General features: G+C 37.5%; 1 protein-coding gene across 1 annotated transcript in view; it reads right to left on the bottom strand.

Annotated features, from left to right (window-relative positions):
* The window catches only part of Dpp10 (dipeptidyl peptidase like 10), a 1,509,398-nt gene that overhangs the window by 958,863 nt on the left and 537,002 nt on the right, over window positions 1–13,533 (bottom strand). The window lies entirely within an intron of this gene.

The raw sequence follows: 13,533 nt of genomic DNA, 5'->3' as shown, positions 1-13,533 counted from the left end.
AAAGAGTTACAGTCTCCTAGACTTCCGTTATGATGGCCAGTTCACAGTCTTTGCATGTTTGAAACAGATACTCAGTTCACAACTCTATTGCTACCTATTTACTATTCAGCTACCTAATATAATCTGGAAAAACACAAAATTTTTCTTTCTATTATTTATTCATTTAAAAATACATTTTTTATTATTATTGTGTGGGCAGTGTGTGTGTGTGTGTGTGTACGCGCGCGCACGCATATCTTTGTGTCTGTGTGCAAACATGGATGCCACAGCTTCTGCATGGATGACAACTTTCAGAAGTCAATAATCTACTTCCACCATGTGCTTCAGGGATCAAACTCAGGTCATCAGGCTTGGGTGAAATATGTCTCCTGACTGAGCCAGAGGATGTAGTGCCCTCCTCTGGCCTTTATGAGCACTGTACTCACATGCACATAACCACATGGAGACACACACCCACACCCACCCACCCTCCCGCACACACACACAAAGGAAAAAAAAACAACTTTAGAAGGTCATGTTTAAAAAGAACAGAAGCAGCAGTCTGGTTCTGTAAGTCTTACTTTCTCTGTGAAGGAAGAACAAGCCATAAGCAGTGATTTTTTTTTTCCAGAAATAAATGCCCAGTGCAAAGTTTAAAAAAGCCATTAATGCTTAAGTCCAATATTCTGAATAGGCTTAGACAATGTTGTTACTATAAATGAATGTATTTTGAATGACAGCTTTTTAAGGTTCATTTATAAACATTGTCGTGTGCAGAACAGAGACCAGGAGGCAGTTTTCCTACATGCAGCTTTTGGGAAACCTCCAAAGTAGATGGACAGTATATGTAGTGATTTTCTTGCATTTTCACATCCCACTGGACAGAATTCTAAGCTTCAGATCAGTGTCGCATACCTACAAAACTCCTAGTTTAAAAAATAAAATGTAGTAAGAGAGTTATTAGATTTGAAATGAGAACATGTGTTTTGAATTTAGATTCGTCTCTGAAACAGGAGGTGACCTTGAACTAACAGCCTCATCATTCAGACTTATCAGATGTAAAATGAGAAGGCTAAACTAAATTATCTCCAAGGACTCTTTGAGATCTACAGTTCTGCAAATAAGTAAGAGGATTGTGAAAGGTAAGGGATTCCGTGCACACTCTTAAACAAATGATCAATTTTCAAGGAAAGAGAATGTGCCTCCTCAGAGCTCCAGTAATTGCCAGAAGGATAAAGGATGCCAGGGTGTGAGGCAGATGTTCTCTGCTAAGAATAACAACAAAGGATTAATTCCAGAATAAAGGGCAGACGTGTTACTCAGAGGCTTTTGGTGAATCTGAAGAGATGCTGTAAGCAAAAACAGAGCTTTGCACTGTCGAAAAGAGGCAGCAAATGAAAATATATTGAAACCTCCCCTGCCAAGGAAAACAATGTGACTCAGGCCCACACTAAATACCACAGTTCTAATAGTCATAGAGAAGATGTTAGCGAAATCTGGCAAAATAAAATGCATCAATTTACATAAACAAAAAATATAGCTTAATAGTTATACAGTATCGGCTTAAACTCAACTAGTGATGTTTGGTTTTGTATTACATTCTCCTTTTCTTTATTATTGTGTCATGTTGAAACCTTTGAGTCACATGGATCAATCATTTAGGGAAGCAACAGTTAGTGGAATAGACTCTGTTAATTATTTCTGACCAATCAGGACTAAAACTAGTGTTTCTGAGAATTTTAAGTATATCCTCAGCTTTCCTTTTATTTTTATAAATACTTTTTAAAGATTTATTTTGTTTTACTTATGTGTATGTAGTATGTGTTTGCAAACATGTGCAGGTGCCTTTGGAAGTCAGTAGAAGACATCAGATTCCCTGAAGCTATATTCGATGCATAGTGAGCTGCCGGACATGGCTGCTGGGAACAGAACACCAGTCTTCTGGAAGAGCCACAGACACCCTTAACCACGGAGTAATCTCTCCACTGGTTCATGGACACTGTCCCAGATGAACATTCACTTCATTAATTAATTCTAGATAATCCTGCTTCATCATTTGAGCTGTTTTCTTTATTGTATTACTTTGGAACTTTGAGTAGACCTACATGTGACTCATAATTTCTTTCCTGTATTTTTACTTTTTATTTTATTTGTGCCAGGGGAGGGGTTTGCATGTGTGTGGAGATCAGAGTTCAGTCATAGGTGTTTTGTTTGTTTCTCATTTTCCTTCCACCTTGCTTTTTGTTGTTGTTTAAAGACTTGTTTTATTTTTTTAATTTTGTGTGTGTGTGTGTGTGTGTGTGTGTGTGTGTGTGTGTGTGTATACATGGGTGCCAGTGCCCTCAGAGATCAGAAAAGGATGTCTGATCCCTTAGAGGTGGAGTTACAGGTGGTCAGAATCAAACTTGGACCCTCCACATCAATGTGCCTGCGATTCACCTATTTTGCTAGACTGACTTACCCATGGGTCTTACCATCGATATTCCCCAGTCTCATAACCAGCTTTTCTTTCTTTGCTTCCTTTCCATTTTTGGATTTTTCTTTTTTCTCATTCCTCTCTGTTAATTCTGGGGCTATAACTCAGATCTTCATGCTTGCTTAGCAAGTCCTCGAACTCCTAAGTTTCCCTCTCAACCTTGCTGCATCTTTATATTTTCTGATTTCTTTTTTTCTTTTCTTTTTTCTTTTCTTTTTTTTTTTTTTTTTTTTTGCTACTCCATGGTAACTGTTGTAAGAATCTCTCTGTTTGCAACAGTAATTCCATCTTCAGATGTGATTATTTTGCTATTGGATCATCTGTTACCATGTTAGCTTTTATAATCGGATGTTGTAGAATCCATGATTTGAAAGAATCTTGTTACTTCCCCAAGGCAAAATCAGGTACTATGGACAGTGGATCCAGGACACTCATGACACTTTTACCTAAGTCCCAGTGCACATGTTATAGAGGAAAACAGACCTATGTAGAGCACACCATAATCTCAACAGTGTCACTGGCATCATCTCTTGGTTTTTAATATTTATGTTCATTTGAAAAAAATATTTATTTATGAGGGAATATGACAAAGTGTCCATGTGGAAAATCAGAGGACACTTTGAGGGAATCAGTTATCTCCACTTTCGTCCTGGGGATTGAATTCTCAGTTTGGCAGGCTTGGCCGCAGGCTCATTTGTCTCTTGAGGCCTCTCCTATCTTCATTTATTAATTAGCGTTAAGAGAAGTATTAGGCTTTATTAATTTGCCAACAATTTGTTTTGGTTGATCCTCCTTCCACTTTGTCCCCATCCTTCTGAGAGCCTTGTACTCTCACCTCTGGTATTCTCTCTTCTTTCAAGTCACATGTGACCTCTTGTTCTCCCTTCTTCCATGATACTTTTTTCTTTGCTCCTGCAGTTCTCTTTCTAGTTTCATGGCCTGTACCTATACTCACACCCAGATATACACACATGCATGCATACACCCATATTTAAAAGCAGCTGAAGTTGAATTACTGTTGTGAACTAAGCGATAGATTCTTAACAATGGTTGTGTGTGTGTGCCTTTATTTCATTTTAATTGTATTGTGTTCATGCATGTGTGTGTGTGTTGCTTCACATGTGTGTATGCACATATGTGTATGCAAGTGTACAAATGTGTGAATATCTACATTAAAGCTAAGATCTACATGTGAGAAAGAACATGTGGCATTTGGGTTTTTAATAATTTAAGGACACATGTACTGCATGGCTCTAGGCTCTAACTTCTGCATCGTCTCCAATCTGTGGCTCAGATTCTGAGGTCTACCATGAGCTGGCTCTTGCTCATAGTAGCTCATTCCCTTATGTGCTGCCGGACATGCATACACAGAAGCATAAACTTAAATCCTTTGAACTTTCTCTGCATTAACTCTTTCAGGCAGGACTGAGAGTGTTTCCTAAAAGGAGGGTTTTTTATTGTTCTTGCCCGTTATCAGCATGTGCAGCTGGGAACAACTGGAAACAGAAATCAGGACATGAGTCATTTACTTTCTCCAAGAAACAAACATTGTGTATTCTAACCCAAGCCCGGAGGTTGCTGCCTTGTAGTAAAGAGTTGTTTGAGGACTTTCTGTTTCTCTCTTCTGCCCAGGTCTAGACTGACAGGTGTGTCTTTCCAGACATCTTTCACATGGTGATGACTATCCCAGTATTCCACTGAGACCACAGAATTTTAGGAAATCTGGATTTCGAGAGACTCAGGCTAGAGTGTAGGCTTTGCCTAGTTTGTACACCACTGGGAATTCCAACATGACTCAAATTCAAAGCTAACTCTGTGTTTTGGATGTTTTCACCTGCACGAACATTTTCCTGCTAGTTCATGAATTACCTGTCTGTTTTTCAACCTCTGCCCCCTTTATCTATTTATCTATCACCTATCTGACCTGTTTTCTATCCTCTATCTGCTGATCTGTCTATACGTCTATCCATGTATCATCTGTCATTTCTCTCTTGCTCTCCCATTTATTATCTAGAAATTAGGTAACCTACACTATCAGCTGTCTTCTGTATGGAAAATTTGTCATCAGAAATTCAGTACTTATGATGAATTATCCATATGTTTGCTATTGGAAAGCTGCAGGTGACAGACTAAATTTCTTAGCTCTCATGGCCTGACTCACACCTGACTCAGACTGACTCAGAACAAAATTTGCTGGATTCTGTTAAAGTTTATCAAGTTAAAAGGCTTTATGCTCTCAAATATGAAACATTTAAAATTTAAACCAGTAAATTTAGTTATAAATGATATATTATAAAATATACATCCTTGAGGCAGAGCATAGACTAGCAATGTTTTAACAAATACTTAATGTATTGCTTTATATATTTATTTGAAGAAATTTCCAGACCAATATAGATACTCCAGATACTTCTCCCAAACAGAAAAATTGAGAAACTCTCCCATTTTGTAGATAAATTCTAAACATTGTAAGAATAGAATAAATTGGGGAAGGCTGGCTGTTGGGGAAGCGGGAGGAGGGAAGAGAGGGGGATCTGTGATTGGTATGTAAGATGAAAAAAAATTATTTTAAGAAGAATAGAATAAACTTCACTTTGGCAGAAATATATATTCAGTACACAATTATATCATGAAGCATAAACTCAAACTCATTTCAAAATGGACATACAAATTTCCAAGAAAATATGACTTGATTATTTCTGATAATACTTAAAAAGAATAATATATCAGGATTGATGTATGTTTGTTACAAAACATAAAGCTGATGTAGCCATTATCATCTTCTTTTTTAAATTTAATTTGATTTAATTTTATTTTACAATATAATTTAGTTCTAAATATCAGCCACGGATTTCCTTGTTCTTTCCCCTCCCGCCCCCCTCCCCTTCCCCCAGCCCACCCCCCATTCCCACCTCCTCCAGGGCAAAGCCTCCCCCAAGGATTGAGATCAACCTGGTAGACTCAGTCCAGGCAGGTCCAGTCCCCTCCTCCCAGGCTGAGCCAAGCATCCCTGCATAAGCCCCAGGTTTCAAACAGCCAACTCATGCACTGAGCACAGGACTTGGTCCCACTGCCTAGTTGCCTCCCAAACTGATCAAGCCATTCAACTGTCTCACCTATTCAGAGGACCTGATCCAGTTGGGGGCCCCTCAGCCTTTGGTTCATAGTTCATGTGTTTCCATTCGTTTGGCTATCATCTTCTTACAAATCCTATCATCCTACTCAGGTTGTAGATCTACTTAACCAAATTCATTGAATCTTAAATTGCATTCTTTATATCTCATCTCCAAATAGAGTCATGCTGGATTTCTTAGTTTGTGTTTCTACTGCTGTGGTAAAATACCATAAACTAAGCAATTTGGAGAGGAAAGGGTTTATTTCATTTACACTTCCCTATAACAGTTAATTATCTAAAGTAGTGAGGCAGGAACTCAAGCAGGGCAGGAATCTGGAGGTAGAAGCTGATGCAGAGGTCATGGACGGATGCTGTATACTGGCTTACTCCTCATGGTTTTCTCAGCCTGCTTTCTTATAGAACCCAGGACCGCCAGCTCAGGGATGGTACCACTCACAATGTGCTGGGCCCTCCCCCATCAATCACTAATTAAGAAAATAACTATTGACGGGCGGTGGTGGAGCACGCCTTTAATCCCAGCACTCGGAAGGCAGAGCCAGGCGGATCTCTGTGAGTTCGAGGCCAGCCTGGGCTACCAAGTGAGTTCCAGGAAAGGCACAAAGCTACACAGAGAAACCCTGCCTCGAAAAAACAAAAAAAAAAAAAAAAAAAAAAAAAAAAAAAAAGAAAAAAAAATAAGAAAAAAAATAACCTTCAGGATTGCTTAAAGTCTGATCTTATGGATGCATTTTCTTAATTGAGGTTTCTTCTTCTTAGCTGACTTTAGCTTGTGTCAAGTTGACATAAAACTAACCAGCACATTGGGAATAAAGTTTCATATGATAGAGGGAACGGAACCAGTCCATAACACAGGCTCACTGACTGGATGACTCAATAGCTCATGGGTTGCATTTCCTGTAGTGACTACATGTAGTGCAGTTTAAGGTATTATCATCCCCATCACCTAAGATGATACATAGATGTTGTATGGCTTTAGAAAAGATGCTCCATGCTGTCTATCCTCAGAAAAATAAACATTAGAATAGCAAGTATCACTGTTCTCCTATTTGGATGTCCAATGGCCAGAGCATTGGCAGCAAGTATGTCTAGAGATAGAAACCCTTCTGTATTATTGGAGGAACAGCAAAGCAGTTTAACAAATTCAGCCAACAATTTGTCAGTAGCTGGAGAGATGCCTTGACATTAAGAGCTTTACTGTTCTTACTGAAGATATGAGTTTGATTCCCAGCTTCCTTGTCCAGTGGCTCACAATTGCTTAGAAGCTCCTAGTCTAAGTAATCTAATGTCTTCTGCCATCCATGGGCACTCACATGTGTGGCATATACATACACAGACACATAAATAAAAAAAAACAAAATCTAAAAGAGGAGACAATTTGGTCATTCCCAATGTGTGTGAATATAAATTTAATACAATATCCTCTGTGTTCCTTTATACTGATCCAAAGGAAATGGAAATTTATGTTCAACAAATCCCTGCTCACAGGCACTTATAGCAGCCTCATTTATAACAGCCCAACTTTGGAAACAACTGATATATTCTGTATTAGGTGGATAGATAAATAAACCAGTAACATTTAGACAATGGCTATTATTCAGGACTGAAATAAATGAGATACAAAGTTATTGCAAGACATGAAGAAAACATCAATACATCACTCACTGAAAAGCCTCAATTCTGCGTGCTTAAACACATGTGACATTTCAAAACAGGCAGAACTATGGGGGCAGTAAAAAAAAAATCCAAAGGCTTCCAGTGGTCACAGGAGAGAAAATACAGGTATCCAATGCCAATTTAAAAAATGAAGAAAAAGGTTTAAATGCTAAGAAATTATTACAATAAAATGAAATGAAAAGAATGGAATATAAGCTGTAGCAAAGACAAAAATTTTATAAAACATAAATTAGCAAAACGTTTTATCCAAGGGATATGTGGCCATTGTCCCAATCTGTAAGAGAGTGGAATAAACATTCAAGAACAAAGATTTGAGTAGGTGCTTTACCAATGGGGAAACTCTACATTCTGATAAATGTGAAATGCTGTCAGATGTATTAGTCATTGGACAAGTGAAACAAACACTGTATTAAAAGATCACCATTAATAGATTGCTAAATCTTAATATTTATAATAAAAGATGTTTACAAGAAAAATGAGCTACTGGGCCATTTGTGATTTGCTACTGACAGTGAAGCTGGATAGTTACAAACCAGGAAGTGTACCTATATGGCCACTAGGACCAGCAAGAGACACATGCACAACAGTCATTTTGTGATGTTACTATTAATGTTGCTGTTATTATTATTATTTTGAGACAGAATCTCATGTATCCCATACTAATTTTTGAACTCAGGGTGTAACTGAGGCTGACCTTGAAATCCTGATCTTCCTGCTTTTTTCTCCTGATGGCTGGTATTATGGATCTATACTTCCATTCCTGGTTTTATAGAGATCTGGGGTAGAGTCCAAGGCTTTGTTCATGCTAAACAAATCCCTTATAAAGTAAGCCACATGTCCAACCTTTTTATTATTTTGTAGTCATTGTTATTATTTTATCTTATGTTACATGTGACATACATTGTTAGCATGATTTTAGGGACAATACATTAATATTGACTATCACAGGGATGTTGAAATAACCGTAATTCTAATAACCATAAATTGAAAATTAACTTGAATATTGATAAACATAAAGTAAAATCATTAATATCTTTAAGTAATCAGCACTATAAATGTATAAACTACAACCATGTTATTAAAGATTGATAAATCATAAAAATATGTTGTTGAGTGAAAGAAAATCAGAAAAAAATTAATGCTGATAATTTCAAGATATGTTTCAAAAGCCTTTAAAATTGTATAATTTTTCTGTGTGTGTGTGTGTGTGTCTGTGTGTGTGTGTGTGTGTGTGTGTGTGTGTAGAGGGGACAGGGTATGTGCATTATGAGTGCAGTGCTAATGGAGGCCAGAAGAGGGCATTATATACCCTGGAGTGATATACAGTTTTGAGCTGCCAGGTATGTGTGCTGGAAACTGAACTCTAGTCATCTGGAAAAGCAGGAAGTGCTCTTACCTGCTGAGCCATGTCACCAGCCCTGAGTTATTGGTTTTTACAGATGGACAGTACAATGGTAAAAGTGAAGTAAAAGCAAGGAATCCATTACTGTGGGAAGTTAGAGCATCTTTGTCTCAAGGTTATATCTCAAGCTTTCAGGGCAAGGGCTGGCCGTTTCTAGTAGCATTTGGCTGTTGCACAATTCTACTCAGCACAAATGTTAAACTTTACATTAAGGCTTAATTCAGTTTAAATTTTTGTTTATTAGACGATGTGAATTATGCAAGATGATGGGTTTCATCCTCAAGTTTTCACGCACATGTGTACTGCAATCTTATATTCACCTCCACATTTCTCCCTGTTTTCTCCCAACCACTGCTGATCCACACTTTCCCCACTTAGTCTGTGTCCTACTTTGCAGGTTTTATTGTTTATGCTCCAGTGAGTTTTATGAGGATCAGTACAGGACATTGGTGAGTGATATTTCATAGGAAAATGGAGTCCTTATGAGTAGCGACACCACTGATGAAAATGTCTGTCCTTCCCCTAGCAACAGTGAACTCTCTGGAGATCCTCAGATGGGGTGGGGCCCCATGAGCTACCCCTTAAACTACCTTTAATTACTCATACATCCTCCTTTTTGCTTGCAACATATTTTATTTCCCATAAGATATTCAAAAACAGTATAACTCATTCTTTGCCATGGTGTAGATGACTCTAGAAAAATAGATAGCTATTGCTATGAAATATAAGCATTCCCCCAAAGTGCTTCAAGTCATAGAATCTGTGTCCTAATTAAGCCTGTATGCACAACTGTTCTTGGATAGCTTTCTATTTGTAACTAATTTTAAAAGAAAACAAATTTCTGAAAAGAAAGAATATATATATATATATACTCATTGAAATAGCTAATTTGCACTTCTTTCTGTATCGGTTCTGGCCCCATGTAATAAATTAGGTGAGAATCTAAACTACCAAAACTGCATTAGGATTCCACTCCACATCCAAAGGATTGATTTAAGAGAGACTTTAAGAATTAATGGCCTGCAGTTGTGCATATTAAACACAGGCTACTCTGTCAGAAAAGAGATGGAATGAATTGGTGCTGAGACATAAGGAAGAAAATAAAACCCTATCCTTTTATTTAGCAAATCAACACCATGTCTCTGAATAAAGTCATTAAAAGGAACATGATGTTTTAAGATCTGAGCTGCTGTGAAATCATCACACACCATTGAGAAGTCAAATACTGCCTACTAAATGGTTGCATGATTGCAAAACTGTGGTTTAACCAGCTTTTCTGTGCACAGACATCTCTAGGGCTAAGATATGGATAAGTTTAGATTCATCTTTGCTTTACAAGGTTCCTGCTACAGATCCAGCACAGTAATTATAGAATTTAATTTTTACAACTTTTATAATAGGAGTGTCCCAGTAAAGAAAAGGAAATTCAGTGAGATTAAATAAATGTGCCTAAAGTTAGTTACACAACTATTACTAACATGAGAAAATATAATTTGAATCCAAGTGTTTCTCTCTCTGTCTCTCTCTCTGTCTCTCTGTCTCTCTCTCTGTGTCTCTCTGTCTCTCTGTCTCTCTCTCTCTCTCTCTGTGTGTGTGTGTGTGTGTGTGTGTGTGTGTGTGTGTGTGTGTGTAGATACATGTGAATGCAGGTACTCTTAGAGGCCAGAAGAGGTCAGATCCCCTGGCGGTGAATTTACAGTAGATTGTGTGCTGCCCCTTGTAGGTGCTGGGAACTGAACTCTGGTTCTCTGCAAAAGCACCAAGTGTTCTTAAATCTCTGAGGCATCTCTCCAGCCAGTCAACTCCTGTTTAAATAATTCTTTCCTTGCTATATTGTTTCACTAAGCCAACACCTGTGTTCACCTTAAGACCTAAGTGACATTGCAATGTATGTTAATAATTAATAGTGTATCAACATTTTGGATTTTCTGTTGGGGATAAGGCAACAGACTTCATGATCTTTAAAGAACCCAAACTCTCTTTCCTCTGGTTCTCCTGGAGATGGTGAAGTAATTCACAATATTCTTTATTGTAGGATCTTTTAGGTGGTGAGAGATGAGAAAGACAGAGAGCATAGAGTATCCTATAGTCTGGATGTCTTCCATGTCTCTTGTTCACAAACACCAGTCAGAACTCAGCCATGTGGTCTCCATTAAGTGTGGTAGGCCTTATAGATTAAATCACCCCGAGGATTCATGGAGAGGAGGGCAGGGTATATCATGTCAGTTTCTCAGCACTGAGTTCTAACACACATCAGTGTGATTCTTTACTAAACTGTGATTATTTCTGTATCTGAAGTGAATCTCTGTTCTAGTTTTCTTTCTGATGTTAAGATGAAATATCCAAAAATTGACATGGGGACAGAGGGCTGATTGGGCTTATAATTCCAGATTGCATTCTTCATTGAGGATAAATCACATCACATCCACAGTCAAGAACAAAGAGAATAAAATCACCATTGCTTGCTTGCTCTCAACTAGGTTTCTACTCTATTCAGGACCTCTTGCCTAGAGAATTGTGATACCCAAAATGGGTTGAGTCTTCCTACATCAATTAACAATCAAGACAATCCCCTACAGACCAGCCCATAGGCCAATCTAACCTAGATAATTTCTCATTAAGAATCCCTTCCCAGGTTATTCTAGATTGTGTTAAGATGACTGTTAAAACTAACCAGTACATGCACTTTCTTTGTTAAGCAACATAAAATATCATAGTCTTTATTTTCAGGTCCTTAAGTAGTAATAGTGACCTAATTAGGCAATATTGATAGGGCTCATACTACATTCTAAATACCTCCTCCATTGTTTATGATTATGACTACTTAAAACCTATCATCAACAATATATGCAATAGGGACTGTTACCTTTTCTCCTTCAAAATTCTGAAGTTAAGATATAGTTTAAGTTTGTTGCCTATTTTCAAATTTCTAGTAAGTAGAAGGATAAACAATAGAATACTTACAAATTATTAGTATATAATTATTCTTTTTCAATATATAATGCCTGACTGTCAGAATTATGTATTTTCCATCTGTTGTATATTATGGCTTACTTAATTAAACTTGTGTTTTTTTTAACATTTTAATGGAAATCTAATTCATACTGTTTAAATTTGCTGATGATATGTAATAGCACATTTATTTTTACTTTTTCTCCTATTAAGTTGTGGGCTTGTTTCCTTTCTTATTAAGTGCATTCCACTAACCTTTTAATCCACGTATCAGTTTTTGGTTCGATAGTTGTTATGGGAAATTATGTGTACTGAGAATCATTCTGAAAGGAACAGTAGGTTTTAGTAAATGTTCTGTTCCTTTAATAAAATGTCTTTCTCAAATATCCTTTAGGCAAATAATGAATATTTAATACTTCTCAATGAATATTGATCAAAAGATTGGCATGATATTTAGCTAATTCCTAAAATGCTAAAAAAAATAAAAATAAAAAATAAGGGTTGTTCTACTTTGCTTTTTGTTGCTGTGATAAAACTTTCTGACCAGAAACAACTTATAAGGAAAGACTTACACTTCCAGCTTGTAATTCATCATTGAGGGGAGTAAGGGCAGGAGCTCAAGGAGGAACCTGGAAGCAGGAATCATGGAGGAAATATACCTGCTGGCTTGCTCATTGGTTCATGCTCAGCGAGCTTTCTTAGATAGTCTAGGTTCACAAGCCTAGGTACGGTGCCACCTACAGTGGGCTGGCTTTTCCCACATAAATCATCAATGGAGACAATCAGGACATAGTCACAGGCCATTTTGTTGACACAATGTTTCAAATGAGGTTTTCCTTTTCCCAGCAACTCTAGGTTGTGTCATACTAACAATAAAAAATAAAGAGGACAGTGGCCTACTGTTGGAAGGAAAAAGCTACATTCAATGCTGTGTGAATTTTCATTAAACTAAGTCACACCCTCAATTTATTTTAAACTTTTTTTGTTATTTCTCTAAATAAACATGTAAGGATTAATCAACAGTTTCTGGCATCTCAGAAATGAATTGCAAGAAGAAATTTAATAATGTTCCCAGCTTTTATGATATGGCAGGGGATTCCTTGGTCATTTGGTTAGAAGTATGTGACCTTTCAATTTCTTCCTGGAACAATGGAAGTACTGATGTTTACTTCATGTAGTGCTTATAAGGACAAAACAAATGGATGCATAAGATGTCACACAGCAGTGTTTACTGTTTATGTAACAGCCATTGTTAAATAAGGGACTCCAGTTGAACATACTTCCCTCATAGACATTTACTAAAAATGTGCAGTGACTGAATAGTTCATGGTGGACAGAAAACAGAAGATATAGAGGAAAGTTGGAGATATCACTGGGGAATGCAAGAGAAAGCAGCAAGTGTTCATGGGCAGCAGGAATTCTTAGTGTTGAGTGGGAGAGTAGGACCAGTCAGTCCTGCAAATAATGAGAACAAAAGATAAGGAGGGTGCCCAAACACAAGTGGTTTCTGGAAAGTTAACTATGCATTCCTTATGAGTACAATGCAGGAACATTTTAATCCTGAGCATGGTAATTCGGTACCATAAAATTGAAGCTTGATGCTATCACTCAGTTGAAATGATGACCAAGTAGGAAAGATGCTTACCTAATAAGCACAAGGAGCTGAATTCAATCCCCAGAAAGTATGTTTTTAATCAATTCAGTCATGATTGTGCACTCTTGTAATCTGAGTGCTGGGACACAGGATCCCTGGGCCCTGCTACTTAAGTCAGCCAGCCTACATGGTGAATCTCAGGCCAGTGAGAGACCTGTCTCAAAATCAAGGAGGACAGCACCTGAGAGATGGCGTATGAGAAAGGTACTCAAGGATGTCTTCTGGCATCCACAGTTTATACCTGAAGGTGCACATTTTAC

This window comes from Peromyscus leucopus, chromosome 15, assembly GCF_004664715.2.
Source record: "Peromyscus leucopus breed LL Stock chromosome 15, UCI_PerLeu_2.1, whole genome shotgun sequence".
Classification (NCBI taxonomy): Eukaryota; Metazoa; Chordata; class Mammalia; order Rodentia; family Cricetidae; genus Peromyscus; species Peromyscus leucopus.
Note: the sequence above shows the minus strand (reverse complement) of the source record. Positions and strands in the feature narration are given on the sequence as shown.